This window comes from Sminthopsis crassicaudata, chromosome 1, assembly GCF_048593235.1.
Source record: "Sminthopsis crassicaudata isolate SCR6 chromosome 1, ASM4859323v1, whole genome shotgun sequence".
NCBI lineage: Eukaryota > Metazoa > Chordata > Mammalia > Dasyuromorphia > Dasyuridae > Sminthopsis > Sminthopsis crassicaudata.
Genome location: NC_133617.1, coordinates 319,140,705 through 319,160,369, shown reverse-complemented (window position 1 = coordinate 319,160,369; position 19,665 = coordinate 319,140,705).

Sequence of the window (19,665 nt, the reverse complement as noted above, 5' to 3'; positions counted from 1 at the left end):
TTTAATATTTTATGAGAGGGAGAGTTTGGACTAGCTAAATAAGCTGTCTTAGCCAGTGGGATAGATGGGATTCCTGTCTCAAAGCATCCAACAACAAAGGAGAGATTCCACAGAGTCTTATAAAACTCCAGCAATCAGGGAAACAAAAGGAAGGGGGTTAGAGCATTTGTGAGTGGGAACTCTAGGAAAGAACCATAAATTCAGTTCTGACAGGTTTGGGGTAAGCAGGAAGGATCATAAATTCTGATAAGTTAAGAAGCTAGAGATAGGATGTCTGGACCAGGAAAGGGGGGAGGGGTGTACCGTCTAAGTATTTGAGATAAGCCATCTGGAGTTTTATGATTCTTTGTAATGCCAATGGTCAGGGCTCCCAGCCCTAATTATCTCAGTCTTAATGGCCAGGAAAAGGGTTTTCCACCAGGGAAACTGAGACAGAACAACTCAGGGAAACAAAGGCATAACAATAGAAAGAAAAGGTGAAGAAATAAAAAAGGAAGGAAGGAGGAGAGGAGAAGAAGGAAAGAAAGAAGAACATAATTATTTAATAAAAAAAGAAATAATGAAAGAGAAATGGAAACAATATGTATGTCATGCCCCAGATATTAAAATGATATTATTTACAAAATACATAGTTACCTAAATTAAATAGGTGAGAAGAAAAATGCAATTTGTTTTGACTCTTTAGCTCAATATAATTTAATAAATTTATTTTACTGTTTTCTTTAAAAATAATAATTGATTTAGTTATTTTAGCTGATTTTACTTCATTAAAGTTTTTTGTATGTTATTGTAGTGGGTCTATCTGCATATGTGAATATTGAAAAGCAAAATCTTGCTTTACTGTATTGTTTATGTGAAAAATGAATATTTATCTTATATTTAATAACAAATTATTGTATTAGACCAAGGTTCTCTCCCCTTCTGCTTCTTCAATCAGAAACCAACCAATATGGGAAACCTCAAAGTCATGATCTAATCATACAGTAAAAGAAATTCTAAATTTGGATTAAAAGTATATTCTTGTTCACTGTGTTTCCTCAGATGGATATAGCAAAACGTTGATTCTCCCTTTTGTCAATATTGATGCCTCTTTGACCAACAGTTGGGTCTCAAGATCTATTTCAATATAGCCCACCTCCCATTGTATTAACCAAAATTGATTAGTACCTCTCAGAAATACCTACTCTTTGAAGGTCATATAAACTGTAACCCCACCACCATTATGGGTCTTTGGCCTAAGAGAAAACCAAATGACAATTCTTTTGTTAATAAATAAGCTGGTCTTATTAGTAAAATGATTACATTACCCAGAAACTATGATTCTAGGAATTTTTTAGACACTACATCTTCCATACTGCATATAGAAAATCTCTGTTGTTGAACTGGAGTTCAAATTAAATATTAGAAAACATTATTTTATTAAATATGCTTATATGAAGGATTTTTAACAAAAGAAATTATTTAGAGAGTTGGGAAAAATAGAAATTTGTTTGACTGGTTTGCCACACTAAAAATTCAATAAGAAATTGAAAATGTAAAAACTTAATTTAGGTACTATAAATCAGAAATAAAACTAATTATAATTGAACTTGGGGATATTGTGATTGTAGTGGGAGAGATCAGAAAGTCAAATCTTATTCTTTTGGAGGTTGAGAAGGAAAAAACTTCATGAAATATGTAAAGTCTTTTGGAAAGGTAACAATTATTAGATAGTTCCTGCTAGAAAAGTAGAAATCAAAAAAAGATGTTTGTAATGAGTAACTATTCCCACAAAAAAAAGATTCTTCATTCTATCAAGTAGCTGATCAGTCATGCAGATGGCAAGGCCAAGAAAAAAGTCTTGAGTGATTATTAAACTATATAATATATCTAACTAATATCATAACAAAATCTAGAAACTAGATTGGGATAGGTAAGAGTTAAATAAAAAAGTCAACCCATGAACATAACACCAAGCCTATTCTTTGCTAAAATTTCGTTCCATGATTCATAAAGTCTCTTATCCAATTCCCTATAAATAGGTATAAGTATCTATTTGTAGGAATGTACTACTATTGGGATTTGGGTATGTTGAACCCCAAAAATATGTTGGAGTTATAGACTAGAGTTGGCTCAAAAAAATTTGCAGGCTTAGACTTTCTCCAAATCAAGAGGTTAAGATTTTATTATACTGTTTCTGGCTATCTCCATATGGGATTTTTATCAAGGAAACAGGTTTTAGCAATTAGCAAGAGGAAAGATGAGAGAATTAAATTCTCCCTCAGAATTCACAGCCAATTAGGGGGAGACTCCTTAAAAGACAAAGATGCCATTAAGGGCTGACAAATTCCAGAGAAAACCAGCTAAATTCCTATCTAAGGAATTTAGTCAGGGATTATGCCAGTGGCAGACTAAATTGCTTTTTTTTTTTTAATTAATTTTATAATTATAACATTTTTTTGACAGTACATATGCATAGGTAATTTTTTTTTACAACATTATTCCTTGTATTCCCTTCTGTTCTGAATTTTTCACCTCGTTCCCTCTACCCCCTCCCCTAGATGGCAGGCATTTCCATACATATTAAATATCTTATAGTATATCCTAGGTACAATATATATGTGCAGAACTGAATTTTGTTGTTGTTGTTGTTGCAAAGGAAGAATTGGATTCAGAAGGTAAAAATAATCTGGGAAGAAAAACAAAAAAATGCTCATAGTTTATACTCATTTCCCAGTGTTCCTTTTCTGGATGTAGCTGATTCTGTCCATCATTGATCAATTGGAATTGGATTAGCTCTTCTCTATGTTGAAGATATCCACTTCCATCAGAATGCATCCTCATACAGTATCATTATTGAAGTATATAATGATCTCCTAGTTCTGCTCGCTTCACTTGGCATCAGTTGATGTAAGTCTCTCCAAGCCTCTCTGTATTCATCCTGTTGGTTATTTCTTACAGAACAATAATATTCCATAACATTCATATACCATAATTTACCCAACCATTATCCAATTGATGGACATCCATTCATTTTCCAATTTCTAGCCACTACAAAAAGGGATGCCACAAACATTTTGGCACATACAGGTCCCTTTCCCTTCTTTAGTATTTGCAGGCTAAATTCCTAAAGAAATTTAGGACTCTAAAAGGAATTTGCTTTTGTGACTCTCAGCAAGCAGATTAACTCTAAAATGGAGATAGGGAGTTAGTGAAGTGCAACAGGTTGTTTTGTAAAGGAAATTTAACCTCAGAGATTTGCATCATAATTTGATTTTGTTATTGGATACAGTAAGTTATGATGATTTTTATCAAGGTAAGGAATTCAGCTAAGTATTATTCAACCAGTGAACTTAGTCTGGAGAAGGGGTGTAATAAAGGTCCACTTAAAGAACAAAAGACCCAATTAAGATCAAAAAGTCCAGATAATCAATGCTTCTCCCTGTTTGCCTCAGGGAACAGCTTAGTTTGTAAAATGCATGTTTAAAGATCTGTGGTTTTCATCACTTCTAGGTTCTGTGATAATTTATTGTATCTCCATTAAGGCCATGAGATCAGGCCTAAAGAATTTGCTAAATCTACCATGGGATAAAATAGACTCTTCTACTTTTCCCCCACACTTGGGCCCTTCCTTAACTCCACCATCTTTAAAATTCAATTATATAATGTTTAAACATAACAATACATACATCTAGGTGTAGAGGTCACTTGTCTCTCCATAAGCCACAGGCTATGAAAGAAAAAAAAAAACTTCAGCAAATACCACTGATACACCTAAGAGATTAGGCTTTTTTTTTTTTTTTTCCTGATGAAATGGAAAAGTCTGGCAATCCTGGTTCATTTGAAACTGTAGCAAAATGCAGAAATAGAGACCTGATTACACATAAAACTGTTGTTGTTCAGTATTTTTCAGTTGTGTTAGACACTTTGTAATGCCACGTGGTGTTTTCCTAGCATACTGGATACTGTGTGATACTGGAATGGTTTGACATTTCCTTTTCCAGTTCATTAATAGATGAGGAAATTGAGACAAGCAGTGTTAGGTGACTTCCTCATGGTCACACAGCTAGTATCTAAGACCAGAAAAGAATTTTCTGAATTCAAGTCCAATACTCTATCTAGTATACCTAACTAAAACAACTAAAAGATTCTTTCTCTACCTCTTAATCCCAACACTTCTGCTAACTGTAAAGAATATTCTTCAATAAAGTTCATTAGAACCCATAAATTTTAGGAGTGAAATGTCTGTTTCTTTGTTCTATATTTGCTGGCTTTACTGCAAATTAATCATTTAAAGCAGTATCCCCTGCTAAGTGGATGGGGAAATGGGCATGAGATAATTTATAACTCTCCTTTTCATTTACAAGTCTGCAGTCTCAGAATAAGAGTAATTCACCATCCTACCAGCTTATGTTAGTCCCCTAAGAGCTCCATTTGCCCCATGCTAGTAATGGCTCAGGGGGGAACTAGCAAATTCAAATAATCCCTTTTCTTGAAAATCCATTTGGGGCCTTCATTATCTGGATTGTTTTTTTTTTTTTTTTTTTTATACTGCTTGAAATCAGATAAGTACTCAATTCTCTACTTACCATGAACTGTGAAGATATAGCTTAAGAAACAATACTCAAAGTCATTTCCCTAAAGTAATTAAGAAGAACTATAAGAATGCTGAGAGAGGAAGAGTTTAAACAAAAGAAGACCATTCAATTTATATCTAAGGTAAACAAATTCTAAATGAAGAATTAAAAGAAACATTTGAAAACTATACTAACCTTTTCCCCCCAGTAGAGAAAATTCAACTGAAAAGAAAATTTAAAATGAATAAAAATTATTTTCCTTATATGGATTCTGAAGGAAAATCATTTTAAGTAGTATATAGGAGAGAAGTAAAACCTTAAGAAATGAGGGGAAAAAAGTATGTATGGTACTTAATCTGTTTATCTATCAGTTTTCAAGGACAGACTCAAGATAAGTTCAACTTCTTGGCTTGGTGATGGGAATATAGTGTTATACTCATCCATAGATCATTCTCATTCAACCTAGAGACACATTTTTCTTCAATTATATATTTTGGGTAGAATAGTGATGAGAGTTAGGAAAGGGGGAACCCCTTTTGGTTCAGCGCAAGGATACATAGTTAAATGGAGTCTAGTGACCGTGCAAAGTCCCCTGTAAAGGAATTTACAGGCCCTGAAAAACCTAGATTGATAAAAAAAGGTTTGGAAGTAAGATGAAAAGATGGAAAAAAGATGAAAACACCAGAGCCAGGGTGGCTCCAGTGGGCAGAAACCCTTGACATGACCAACATAAGGGGGCCATGTTTGGGACTTCTGCAATGAGTTTCCTGTTTATGATCTTGAAGGTGGGTGGAATCCCAGGCTCCTGACGGGTTTTCAGCCAGGGTCAACATTGAATAGAATTCAATGGGTTTTCAGATAAAGAAGAAACTGTTTGTGGGGATTGGAAAACCTGAGGAGATAGTGGGGGCCTCCCAAGTTAGCTCAGATCCAGATGATCAGGATTTGTAAATTAAAGGTCAGCCATGGGGGTTGGGGAATCAGAAAGGAATCTTAAAGGGACCTCAACCCCCATCAATAGGACACTGAAAATATCTGGAGATTTATATAAATGAACAGTTTTAGTCCTAGATAAGTAAGAAAACTGAATTATTTAATGGGAAAAAATTTTCTAAATGACACTTTGTGGAGAAGCAGTCTAAAAGTCAGAAGTATTCAGAATTAGAATTGGAATATCTTTCTCCAAGGAACTGATCATTTATTCAGAGTGCTTATGAATTCTGGGTAAGGTTGTTGGTTTTATAACACAGCAGTTCTTCTCCTTTCAAGGTCATGGGTTTTACACCTTAATGTTTTCAGAATTACATACTGTGGTTTATCCTACAATAAGTAGTCTATTGTTTGCTAGAGATCTCTTTCCTTTAAAAGAAATAAAGCTGACGACTATAAAAATAATTCTCAAGAAGCACTAGAATGTTCTTAAACAGTTCCAGGATATAAACCACATTCTGTAATCTAATAAAAGAACTAAACCTCTTCAGGTAAAGTTAGCAATATGCAATGCTCCGTCTTCTATTCAGTTGTTTAAGTATATAACAAGTTAAAAGATACCATGTCAGCCATGAAAATGGAATCAGAGGCAGTTTAATTCTTTTAAAACCCATTTTGTAAGAGCCATAATGTTTCATTTCTATGCTTTCCTATTCCACAACATAAATTCCAAATATTATCTTCTGAATATAGTAAAAGCTCCCCCTACTGATGAAGAACTATGAGTTCATCCTCCCTCACTTTTAGCTTACTCAATCTAAAGAAATACATACATTCATGAAGGTTGGTTGTTATTCCCAAAAACTGAGAGTGTTCTAGGGTTGAGAGGAATAGAAGCAGAAAGAATGTCAGAACTTAGCAAGTAAAAATTGCTTAAATAAATAAATAAATAAATAAACAAACTCTTAAACAAGGCCTGCTGCAACTGCAATAAATAAAGATGAAAATGTACTGGCTGAGGATGTATAGCAGAGTGTGTGGGACAAGTCGAGTGCAAAACCCCCTTCCCAATTAACTAATCAGAGACATCATCAGGTACAAAGAGAAAGCATTTATTTAATCCCTGCAGACATACCTAGGAGCCATTCTAATTCCAACATGTGCTCCTGGAAACTGTCCAGCTTCTGGCTTATCCAGAGTTTAAAAGCAAAAGACTTGAGCCTTCTCATTGGATAGACTAAAAGGATGTAAACATCCTTAACAAATGGTCACCAATGTTGGCTGCCTCCCACAGGTCACCACTTCCTGCAACTTCCTTTATCTCAGGGTTCAAAGTTCTTCCCTCCAGAAATCAAATGACCTCTCCAGGGTCCCAGTCCTGGGAACAGGGATCATATGATTCAGTACTGAGAAATACTTCATCCAATCAGTCCTATTCCACAGTCATACTAATAGTTTGTCTACAGCAAAATAATAATTATAATGGAGAAAGGAACAGAAAGAAGAGACAGAAAAACAGAATTAGAGACACAGAGAAGCACTTTCTTCTGGCAGTAAGATGATTTTTGAAATGCATATTTTATTATTTAATGACTTTAAGAATATCATGCTAAATCATTTTTCAGAGAACATTGATGGTGGCATAACAAATGATCTTTACTACATATAAGGAGCAGTATTTGATTGTATTATACAACTTCTGTTCTTGCTTTCAAAGGTCACACAATTAAGGGATGGAAGGGAGTCAAACCCTTCCTGTTTATGTAATTTTTCTCTGCCTCTCTTTATGTTTAGTATAATAATGTAATTTTAAAACTGAAAGCTTGGTAGTTTTAGTTCACATGGACAAGTACTTCCTTCTTTTAGTCCTTCTTTACTGGTGATGTGGGGCTACAGAGATCTTTGAATCACATAAGGAGAGTTTTTTTAAGAGACATACATAGTCATGGAAGAGAAAATAATAAATATGAGTTAAATGAATGAGACACTCTGAAAGTAGTGAGTATCTCAAATATCTCAGCAGCAGTAGAAATGAGGTCAGCCTCCCCAACCCCAACTCAACAAGTTGAAACAGAAAAAAAAATTGGTGACACAGAGACAAGAAAAATATTCAAGAACCCACATCTGTGTTATACCCCTATTGTGGCACAGTTCTCTTTTAATGTCCTGACTCAGTTTCCCTAATTGTCCTATTAAATTACTCTGCCTCAGGTTATAATCATTCAATCAATCAATCAATCAAATTAGCAGATAAATGCTAGTTATAAAACGTTTATACAGGCTTTAAAGTCTTTCTAAATTTCTTCCATTACATTTTGCCATGGCTTTTCCAGAAGGAGGCTCTCTAGCCTCTTTTACATAGAGATTGTACCAATGATACTTTGAGCATGCTCAGAGGAACTGGTCTTATCAGTCAATTTCTTGTTAAATTTTTTGATTTCTTATAAAATCATTTGATTATTTTTAATTCTTAGATAATGATTTTCTATGCATCTTCAAGTTCAAATAGCTGGTTCTTATAAAGCTGGATCCTTAAAAGAGTTTAAATGATGTCTTTTAACAAATCTAGTCAAACTATTTAAGAGAAACTGTCATCTGTTTAATAACTGTTTCTAGTAATGAAAATAAAATAATGTATTCATAAATAGACTATATCATTTTGCAGATCACAAAAGGTCGTGGATGAGCACCCTCCATCCCAATTTGTTTGGGAATAGTGTTACAAATTTCACATCCTCAATTTCTAATTCTTTGCCACCATAAAATAATTGCAATAAATATTTTTGCACATATAGGCCCCTTTCATTTTTGTTTTTCATCTCTTTTGGGATACAGACCTAATAAAAGTATTGCTAGATCAAAGAGTATACGTAATTTTATAACCATTCAGGCATAGTTCTAAATTGTTCTACAAAATAGTTGAATCACTTCACCAGCCATCATTAATGTTTCATTTTTCCCACAAACATCCATCATTTTCCTTTTATGTCCTATTAACTAGTGTACTAGATATGAAATTGTATTTCACAATTGTTTTTATTGGCATTTCTCCAATAGCTATGAAGTAATAGTATGTTTTCATATAGCTATGGAAAGCTTTGATTACTTCATCAGTAAACTTTATCTTTTAGTAATATGTCAATTGGGAAATAGCTTTTACTTTATAAATTTGACTCACTTCCCTATATGTTTTAGAAATGAGATTTTATCAGAGAAACTTGCTCCAATTTTTTTGTACACTTACTATTTTTCTGTTTCTCTCCATTCTACACTTTCTCCATTCACCCTATCTTTCCTCAAAAATATTTTGCTTCTGAGTACTCTTCCTCCAATTTGCTTTCTTTTCTATCAACCCATCTTCCTTCTTTTCTCTTTTTTCCCCTACTTTCCTGAAGGTAAGAGAGATTTTTATACCTATTTAAATATGTATGTTATTCCCTCTTTTATCCAATTCCCCTTCACTTAAAAGCCTTTTTCTTATATCTTTCATGAGATAATTTACTCCATTCTGTCTCTCCCTTTCATTTTTCCCCCAGTACATTCCTTTTGCACACTTTAATTTAATCTTTTACATTATTCCTTCATCTTCATATTTCACTCATCATATTGGTTCTCTCTGTCTACATATAATGCCCTAATTATGATAAAGTTCTTTTGAGTTACAAGTATCATCTTCTCATGTGAGAATGTAAAAAGTTTAATTTTATTAAGGCCCTTAAAATTTCCCTTTCCTGATTACCTCCTTATGGTTTTCTTGAGACTTGCATTTGAAAGCCAAATTTTCTATTCAGCTCTTATCTTTTTATAAAGAATGCTTGAAAGTTTTCTATTTTATTGAATATTCATTTTCCCATTGAAGGATTATACTCAGTTTTGCTGGGCAGGTGAGTCTTGGTTGTAAGCCTACCTCATTTCCCTTCTACACTCTCATATTCCAAGACCTCTGATCATTAATGGAAATATTGTTAAATCTTGTGTCATCTTGGTTGTGGCTCTAAGACATTTGAATTGTTTCTTTCTGACTGCAACAATATTTTTTCCTTGACCTGATAGCTCTTGAATTTGACTGTATATTCCTGATAACTTTCATTTGGGGATTATTTTCAGGAGGTGATTGCTAGATTCTTTAGTTTCTAGACTATCAGGGCAATTTTCCTTAATAAATTATTCAAAGATGGAGCCTAAGATCTTTATTATTAATATTTCTTCTGGATCTATGGTTCAGGTCAGGTTTCTTGCTGTTGTTATTGTTATCTTTTTTATTACTGTTTATTGTTGTTTTTTATTGTTTCTTTCTCATAAAGTCATCAACTTTCATTTGCTCAATTCTAATTTTGAAGGAACTCCCCCCCCCCCAGGAGATTGGGGTTAGGTGACTTGCCCAGGGTCACACAGCTAGGAAGTGTTAAGTGTCTGAAGTCAAATATGAACTCAGGTCCTTCTGACTTCAGGGCTAGTGTTCTAACCACTACACCACCTAGCTGCCTCCATTTTTTTTTTTCTTTGCTGAGCTTTTGTACCTCCTATTCCATTTGACCAGCTCTACTTTTCAAGGAGTTGTATTGTTGTTGTTTTTTTCTTCAATGAATTTCTGCCTCTCTCTATTTAGATAATTTGCTTTTAAAGGCATTCTTCTCAATGCCTTTTTGTTTGTCTTTTACCATTTGTCCTAGTCTATATTTCAAAGTATTATTTGCATTAGCATTCATTCTGTCTCTTTATCAAGCTGTTGACTCATTTTGCATCATTCTCATCTCCCTTCCTAATTATTCCCTAATTGCTATTACTTTATTTTTAAAATAATGTTTGAGCCCTTTCATAGTCTGAGACAAATTTATATTTTTCTTGGAGGCTTTGGATTGTTGAGACCTTGTCTTTGTTAATCTTCTGAGTCTGTTTTTCTTTTCTTTTTTTTAAATTTTATTTAGAATTTTTTCCACAGTATATATGAATGAGTAATTTTTTTTATAATATTATCCCTTGTATTCATTTTTCCAAATTATCCCCCCTCCCTTCACTCCCTCCCCCCAATGACAGGCAATCCCATACATTTTACATATGTTACAATATAACTCAGATACAATATATGTGTGTAAATACCATTTTCTTGTTGCACATTAAGTATTAGATTCTGAAGGTATAAGTAATCTGGGTAGATAGACAGTTGTGCTAACAATTTACGTTCACTTCCCAGTGTTCCTTCTCTGGGTGTAGTTATTTCTGTCCATCATTGATCAACTGGAAGTGAGTTGGATCTTCTTTATGTTGAAGATATCCACTTCCATCAGAATACATCTTCATACAACATTGAAGTGTACAGAGATCTTCTGGTTCTATTCATTTCACTTGGCATCAGTTGATGTAAGTCTCTCCAAGCCTTTCTGTATTCCTCCTGCTGGTCATTTCTTACAGAGCAATAATATTCCATAACCTTCATATACCATAATTTACCCAACCATTCTCCAACTGATGGACATCCATTCATCTTCCAGTTTCTAGCTACAACAAAAAGAGCTGCCACAAACATTTTGGCACATACAGGTCCCTTTCCCCTCTTTAGTATTTCTTTGGGATATAAACCCAATAACAGCAATGCTGGGTCAAAGGGTATGCACAGTTTGATAACTTTTTGGGCATAGTTCCAAATTGCTCTCCAGAATGGCTGGATTCTTTCACAACTACACCAACAATGTATCAGTGCCCCAGTTTTCCCACATCCCCTCCAACATTCATCATTATTTGTTCCTGTCATCTTAGCCAATCTGACAGGTGTGTAGTGGTATCTCAGAGTTGTCTTAATTTGCATTTCTCTGATCAGTAGTGATTTGGAACACTCTCATATGAATGGATATAGGTTCAATTTCAAAATCTGAGAATTGTCTGTTCATATCCTTTGACCATTTATCAATTGGAGAATGGTTTGATTTCTTATAAATTAGGGTCAGTTCTCTATATATTTTGGAAATGAGACCTTTGTCAGAATCTTTCACTTTAAAAATATTTTCCCAATTTGTTACTTCCCTTCTAATCTTGTTTGCATTAGTATTGTTTGTACAGAAAATTTTTAGTTTGATGTAATCAAAATCTTCTATTTTGTGATCAATAATGATCTCTAGTTCTCCTCTGGTCATAAATTCCTTCCTTCTCCACAGGTCTGAGAGGTAGACTATTTTCTGTTTCTCTAATCTATTTATTATCTCCCTCTTTATGCCTAAATCATGGACCCATTTTGATCTTATCTTGGTATATGGTGTTAAGTGTGGATCCATATCTAATTTCTGCCATACTAACTTCCAGTTTTCCCAACAGTTTTTTTCCAAATAATGAATTTTTATCCCTAATGTTGGTATCTTTGGGTTTGTCAAAGACTAGATTACTATAGATGTACCCTTTTTTGTCCTTTGTATCTAATCTGTTCCACTGATCTACCAGTCTATTTCTTAGCCAAAACCAAATGGTTTTGGTGACTGCTGCTATATAATATAGCTTTAGATCAGGTACACTTAGACCACCTTCCTCTGAGTTTTTTTTCATTAGTTCCCTTGCAATTCTCGACCTTTTATTCTTCCATATGAATTTTGTTATTATTTTTTCTAGGTCATTAAAATAGTTTCTTGGGAGTCTGATTGGTATAGTGCTAAACAAATAGATTAGTTTAGGGAGTATTGTCATCTTTATTATATTTGCTCAGCCTATCCAAGAGCACTCAATGTCTTTCCAATTATTTAAATCTGACTTTATTTTTCTAGCAAGTGTTTTGTAATTTTTCTCATATAATTCCTGACTATTCTTTGGTAGATGGATTCCCAAATACTTTATACTCTCAACATTTCTTTGGAATGGAATTTCTCTTTGTATCTCTTACTGTTGCATTTTGTTGATGATATATAAAAATGCTGAGGATTTATGTGGATTTATTTTGTATCCTGCCACTTTGCTAAAATTCTGAATTATTTCTAATAGCTTTTTAGCAGAGTCTTTGGGGTTCTCTAAGTATACCATCATGTCATCTGCAAAGAGTGATAGTTTGATTTCCTCATTTCCTACTCTAATTCCTTGAATCTCTTTCTTGGCTTTTATTGCCGAGGCTAGCGTTTCTAAGTACTATATTGAATAGTAATGGTGATAGTGGGCAACTTTGTTTCACTCCTGATCTTACTGGGAAAGGTTGTAGTATATTTCTATTGCCTATTATGCTTACTGATGGTCGTAAATATATGCTCCTGATTATTCTAAGGAATAGTCCATTTATTCCTATACTCTTAAGAGTTTTTAGTAGGAATGGATGTTGGATTTTGTCAAATGCTTTTTTCTGCATCTTTTGAGATTATCATATGGTTTTTATTAATTTGATTATTAATATGGTCAATTATACTAATAGTTTTCCTAATATTAAACCAGCCCTGCATTCCTGGTATAAATCCTACTTGATCATAGTGTATGATCCTGGGGATGATTTTCTGAAGTCTTTTTGCTAATATCTTATTTAAGATTTTAGCATCAATATTCATTAAGGAAATTGGTTTATAATTTTCTTTCTCAGTTTTCAATCGATCTGGTTTAGGTATCAGTACAATGTCTGTGTCATAAAAGGAGTTTGGTAGGACTCCTTCATCCCCTCTTTTTTCAAATAGTTTATATAGCATTGGGGCTAATTGTTCTTTAAATGTTTGGTAGAATTCACATATAAATCCACCTGGTCCTGGGGATTTTTTCCTGGGGAGTTGATTAATAGCTTGTTCTATTTCTTTTTCTGAAATGGGACTATTTAAGCAATTTATCTCCTCCTCTGTTCATCTAGGAAGCCTATATTTTTTGGAGGAAGTCATCTATTTCACTTAAGTTATCAAATTTATTGGCATAAAGTTGGGCAAAGTAACTCCTTATTATTTCTCTAATTTCCTCTTCATTGGTGGAAAGATCCCCCTTTTCATTTGTAAGACTAACAATTTGATTTTCCTCTTTCTTTTTTCTGATCAGATTTACCAAAGGTTTATCTATTTTATTGGCTTTTTCATAAAATCAACTCTTGGTTTTATTTATTAATTCAATAGATTGTGTTTTTTTTTTTTTACTTTCAATATTATTGATTTCTCCTTTTAATTTTTGTATTTCAAGTTTAATTTTTGGTTGGGGGTTTTTAATTTGGTCTTTTTCTAGCTTTTTAAGTTGCAGGCCCAATTTGTTAATCTTTTCTTTCCCTATTTTCTTCAAATAAACCTCTAAAGATATAAAATTGTCCCTTATTACCGCTTTAGCTGCATCCCACTGATTTTGGTTTGATGTCTCATCATTGTCATTATCTTGGGTGAAATTATTAATTGTTTCTATAATTTGCTCTTTCACCCAGTCATTCTTTAAGATGAGATTATTCAGTTTCCAATTACTTTTTGGTCTATTTACCCCTAACTCTTTACTGAATGTAGCTTTTATTGCATTGTGATCTGAGAAAAAGGCATTTATTATTTCTGCCGCCCTACATTAAATTTTGAGATCTTTATGTCCTAATATATGGTCAGTTTTTGTATAGGATCCATGAACTGCTGAGAAGAAAGTATATTCCTTTCTATTGCCATTCAGTTTTCTCCAAAGGTCTATCATACCTAGTTTTTCTAATGTTCTAGTTACTTTTTAAATTTCTTTCTTATTTGTTTTGTGGTTTGATTTGTCTAAATCTGAGAGTGCAAGGTTGAGATCTCCCACTATTATAGTTTTACTGTCTATTTCTTCTTGCAATTCTCTTAACTTTTCCTTTAGAAAGTTAGATGCTATACCACTTGGTGCATATATGTTTAGTATTGATAAGGCTTCATTATTTATGCTACCTTTCAGCAGGATATAGTTTCCTTCCTTATCTCTTTTAATTAGATCAACTTCTGCTTTTGCTTGATCTAAGATAAGGATAGCTACCCCTGCTTTTTTGGCTTTATCTGAAGCATAATAGATTCTGCTCCTACCTTTTACCTTTACTCTGTATGTATCTCCCTGCTTTAAGTGTGTTTCCTGTAAACAACATGTTGTAGGGTTCTGATTTTTGATCCAGTCTGCTATCCGTCTCCATTTGATGGGAGCATTCATCCCATTCACATTTATAGTTAAAATTACTAATTCTTTATTTCCTGCCATCATATAATCCCCAGATTATGCTTTTTCCCTTGACCCCCCTGAACCCCTTCCCTGATATTTAATTTATAGACCCCCCCTTGTGATGTGCAGCCCTTCCTTTTTTTAGTATCCCTCTCCCCTCCCTCCAAGTCCCTTCTTCTTTTCCTTTTCCCTTTTCCTCTCCCCCCTTTTAATGAGGTGAGAGAGAATTCTCTGAAAAACAAATATGTCAATTATTTACTCTTTGAGCCTCTTCTAATGAGAGTGAGATTCACACAATGTTTCTCCCCCTCTCTAAATTCCCTCAGATATGGTGTATTTTCTATGCCTCTTCCTGGGATGTAGTTTCCCTCTTTTTATCACCCCTTCCCCTTTTTCTGATACTACCCCTTCCCTTTACTACACCCCCCCTTTTTTCTTTTATATCAGTAAAATCAAATTATCCATGCGTACTTTCTATATACCCACAACAGAGTTACAGTTCTCAAGGGTTCTGTGTACCTTTTTCTGTTTCTCTTCAGTCTTGTGGATGTAGATCAAATTTTTTGTTTAAGTCTGGTTTTTTTCTTAGAAACATATGGAATTCCTCTATTTCATTAAATGACCATCTTCTTCCATGGAAAAAAAAATGCTAAACTTAGCTGGGTAGTTTATTCTTGGTTGCAATCCTTGATCTTTTGCCTTTCGGAATATCAGGTTCCAGGCCCTTCGATCTTTTAATGTGGAGGCAGCCAGATCTTGAGTGACCCTTATTGTGGCACCTTGGTATTTAAATTGTTTTTTTCTAGCTGCTTGCAAAATTTTCTCCTTTGTGTGGTAATTCTGCAGCTTAGCCACAATATTCCATGGTGTTCTTTTTTTAGGGGCTATTTCAGAAGGAGTTCAATGAATTCTTTCAACGTCTATTTTCCCTTCTGTTTCTATTATCTCTGGACAGTTCTCTTTGATGATATCCTGTAAAATAGAATCTAGGCTCTTTTTTTGGTCATAGTTTTTGGGAAGTCCAATGATCCTCAGATTATCTCTCCTAGATCTATTTTCCAGGTCTATAGATTTTCCCAGTAAGTATTTGACGTTATTCTCCAGCTTTTCATTTTTTTTGTTTTGTTTGATTGATTCTTGGGTTTTCAATGAATCATTCATTTCTATTTGTTCCATCCTGAATTTTAAGGAGCTATTTTCTTCATTCACAGTTTTTAATTCTTTCTGTATATGCCCAATTTCGTTTTTAAATGAATTATTTTGCTCTATTGAATTTTTTTCCATTTCCCTAATTTTTTTTAGAGAATTATTTTCTTTTTCCAATTCAGAAATCCTGTTTTCTTGAGACTTTTTTATCTTCTCCAATTCAGAAATCCTATTTTCTTGAGACTTTTTTATCTTCTCCAATTCAGAAATCCTACTTTCCTGTGATTTTTTACCTTTTCTAATTCACTAATTTTGTTTCCCTGCATCTCCTGTGAATTCTTTATTTTTTTCCAACTCCAATTTCATAGCTTCTCTTTCCTTTCCCCATTTTTCTTTAAACTCTCTTAACTTTTTAATTCTTCTATCTCATTGGCTTCTCTGATCCCAGAGGCCTCCCCAGCACGATCGATGCAGTGTGCTAGCACCCAACCATCTGTGCTGGCCACTTTTTTTTTTCCTCTCCTGGGAACTGACCTTTTCTGTTGAAACTCCAGTTTCTCTTAAGCTGGTAAGTCATGCTTCCAGTCCTTGTGGTTTCTATCAGTCCAGCGTTATTTTTGAGGCTGATTTAACTAATTGGTAATAAGGGAAGAAGGGAGCTCACAAAATCGTGTGTATCTTCTCTGCCATCTTGGCTCCACCCCCCTTTTATTTTCTTTAATACCATAGTAACTATGGTCAGATTTTTTCCCCCCCAATAGTTGCTCATTTATCTAGCATATTTATTGATTTTTTAATCTTTGTTAAAGTAGGACTCTGTTTCCAGAGTGGGGGCTGCACTGTCCCTAGCTTTAGATGCTTTCCACAGCTGTTTTCAGAGATACTACTATATATTTTTTAAAGTTATATTAATCAAATTATAATTAAAATAATAAAGTAAAATTTATCAATTCCAATATATGCTGATAGCTAAAAGCATTCAACTTTAGTTTTTATTGAAAACCATTGATGTCAATGATTATTTTGTAATTGATAAATAATCTTGCAAAAAGTGTTAAGCTTCTTTCTTAGTTTAGCTAATTTCAAAGAAAAATACATTTAGCAAAAAAAAAAAAAAAAAACTTCTTTGAATTCTATTTATTGCTTTTTTTAAAATTAATGCAAATTTCAAAACATTTTAAAAAAGATTTAATGAGAAAAAGTTTAAAATATTTCTGCTCTGTGAACCTGGATCAAAACCTACAAGTAGAAATCTACTACTGCGTTCACAACCAAATTGTGGGTTTATGCAGTTCTTTGGGGACTCCTGGAACTTATCAGGAAAAAAACAATTCTAAGTCTTGTTTAATGTACTTCTGTTGCCCTGAGCTAAACATATAGAGGAAGACAAGGTTTAAAATCTGTTTAAAGTATTCTAGGAGATAATTTTCTATTTAATTTAAGTAGAAAATCCTTACCAACTTGAGTGGCCAGAATAATGATTTTGGTTGTATTAATTCAAATAATCATATTAGACTAGAAATCATTAATGAAATCCTAAGATTAAATAGAAAATGAATGGGTTCTAAAACAGAACATAATGCTAAAAGATTATGTTTTTTGTTTTTGTTTTTTTTTTTTCTATTTTCTTCTGCAGAGGAAAAAGACTAGTAAAATCACTCAAATGAAAACAGAGATTAAGGAAGACTTCCTAGTTTGAATGGTACAGTGAAGATTAATAATCCATAGAATGAATAACTGAAATAATAGGAACTTGTTATTGTTAATTACAAATTCATTGCTTCTTTCATTTTTGTAGCATTTAAAGGTGAATTAAAGAGAAGCTAATAATTTGCTAATAAAACATGCAAATGAACAAATAGGATAAAGTAAAAGACTAGTATTATTTCTAATATATGATTAGACTATGCATGTATTAATGAAGTGCTGAAAATTTCAGAATATTTGAATGAGAATAATAACTATTATAAAGTTCCAGAATTTAAAGGAATCCATAAATATTTAGACATTATGTTAAATCAGATTTGATAATTGAATGCATTTTCATATATTTTACAATTTATAGTTCTGTGGATTCATCTCCAAAAGTCCCCACCAACTTAATACCCAGATTAAGATAATTGTATTTAATCAATCAGAAATAAAATAAAAATTAAGGGAAGAAACCCTTAATCAATTTAAAAGAATTGTAGTTGCTTTGAACCTCTGTGGGGGAGAGGAAAGAGAGAAGTATTGGAGGTAAGGAAATTTCACAAAGAGAAATAGTGTAAAATATTCCTTTTTGGATTCTTGAATAAATAAGAATTCACTTTTCTTGGATTACATATACATTGGACCCACTTTTCTTCTTTTTTAGCTTTTCTTCCCTTTCAATATTTTTTCCCTTCCTTTCTCCCTTCCCTCTTCAACTCACTTCCTAATCTCTCTTCCTTTCCTCTTTCTATTTTCTTCTTTTTCTCTCATAGTCCCCACAGTGACCATATGTCTCACCATGTATACATTGAAAAAAATAGGAAGATCCAGAGGCCCCAGCAGAGTAATTGTATCAGTAGCAATGTCCACTCGATTTAGTAACAGTATCCCAGATCATCAATGGTTGATTGTAGTATCTTCTTCAAGAAGTAAGCCTCACTGAAAACAAACTGGGTTCATTGAATATAACTATGAAAATCACTGACCAGATACCAGTGAATATTTACACCTATAAGGTATAAACTTTATACAGATCCCACAAAGGGAAAAAAGGACTTCTGGTAGCAAGGACTTAGGCTTACCTTTCGGTGGTATATATGTTCTAAATGTGAACCTCTTCACCCTATTCCCTACGTATAGGTTGGTCTACCCTTTTACTTCCATATTGAGCCCACTCTCTCCAGAAAACTCATGTGCAAAGATGGAGTGTGTCCCTGGTTAAAGGAGATATTCAGTAACAATTGTCCTTTCTAAATATACCTATAAATACCTGGTAAAGAGTAACTAACTGTCACTTTAAATCAATTAATGTAGGGCTTTATGAGAAACACATAATAAAATAACCTCAAAATTATCTCTAAAATCCTAAAGGTAGTGCTTTCTTCTGGCCAGCCAATTCACTGGTAAAAGTGAGAGAAAGAAAAGTAGCTCAGATGGGACTTAAAACATGAATACTGATGCCAGAGATTTTTTGTTTGTTTTTTGTTTTGTTTTGTTTTTGTTTTTGATTTTTGTATAGGCATAAGTTTGAGAACCCAGGATCACTTTCATATGATAAATCAGAGGAGGGCTTTTTTGGTAACAGAGAGCATTATTGAAGAAGTGGGAAATTTATTTCTTGATCATGATTGGTAAATGCTACAAACAGAAAAGCTGACTATTCACTAGATAAGTCAGAAAGGGTATATTTATTCAGATTGAGTTTGGATAAAGTGGCCTACACATTCAATTCTATTCATAGTTGCATGAGTCTATTAGGGAAGAAAAACCTAAAGAGGGTATAAGTAAATTGTTTTAATATGCATGGGAAATCAGAAAATACCTTAAAGAAAAGTTAATAAATTGAGAAAAATAACTGGAGATTAACTTTTACCCTCATTTGTCTTTGGGAATTGGAAAATGCTAAATATTTCATGTGAGATATATTTCTCTCATCAACTGATTTAAGGGAAAATAATGAAAATATCTTCCTTTGGGTTATTCTGAAATTAGACATATAAATAGGCTACTTTTCAGTCTGGTAGCAATGATAGAAGCTAAGTTATTTTGTTCGATTAGAAAATATCTAATTATTTCTTCTTTTCCTAACACTCTACTATGAACAGGTTTTGCTGAAATGTGAACAGTTGTCATGAAAATTACATCTTTAAGTACTACCTGAAATCAACTCAAAAGCTGTTATTTAAGATGGTGTCATATGCTTAGAATAGAAAAAGGCTCTTTGTGAAAATTTCTTATTTTACTGACATACCTT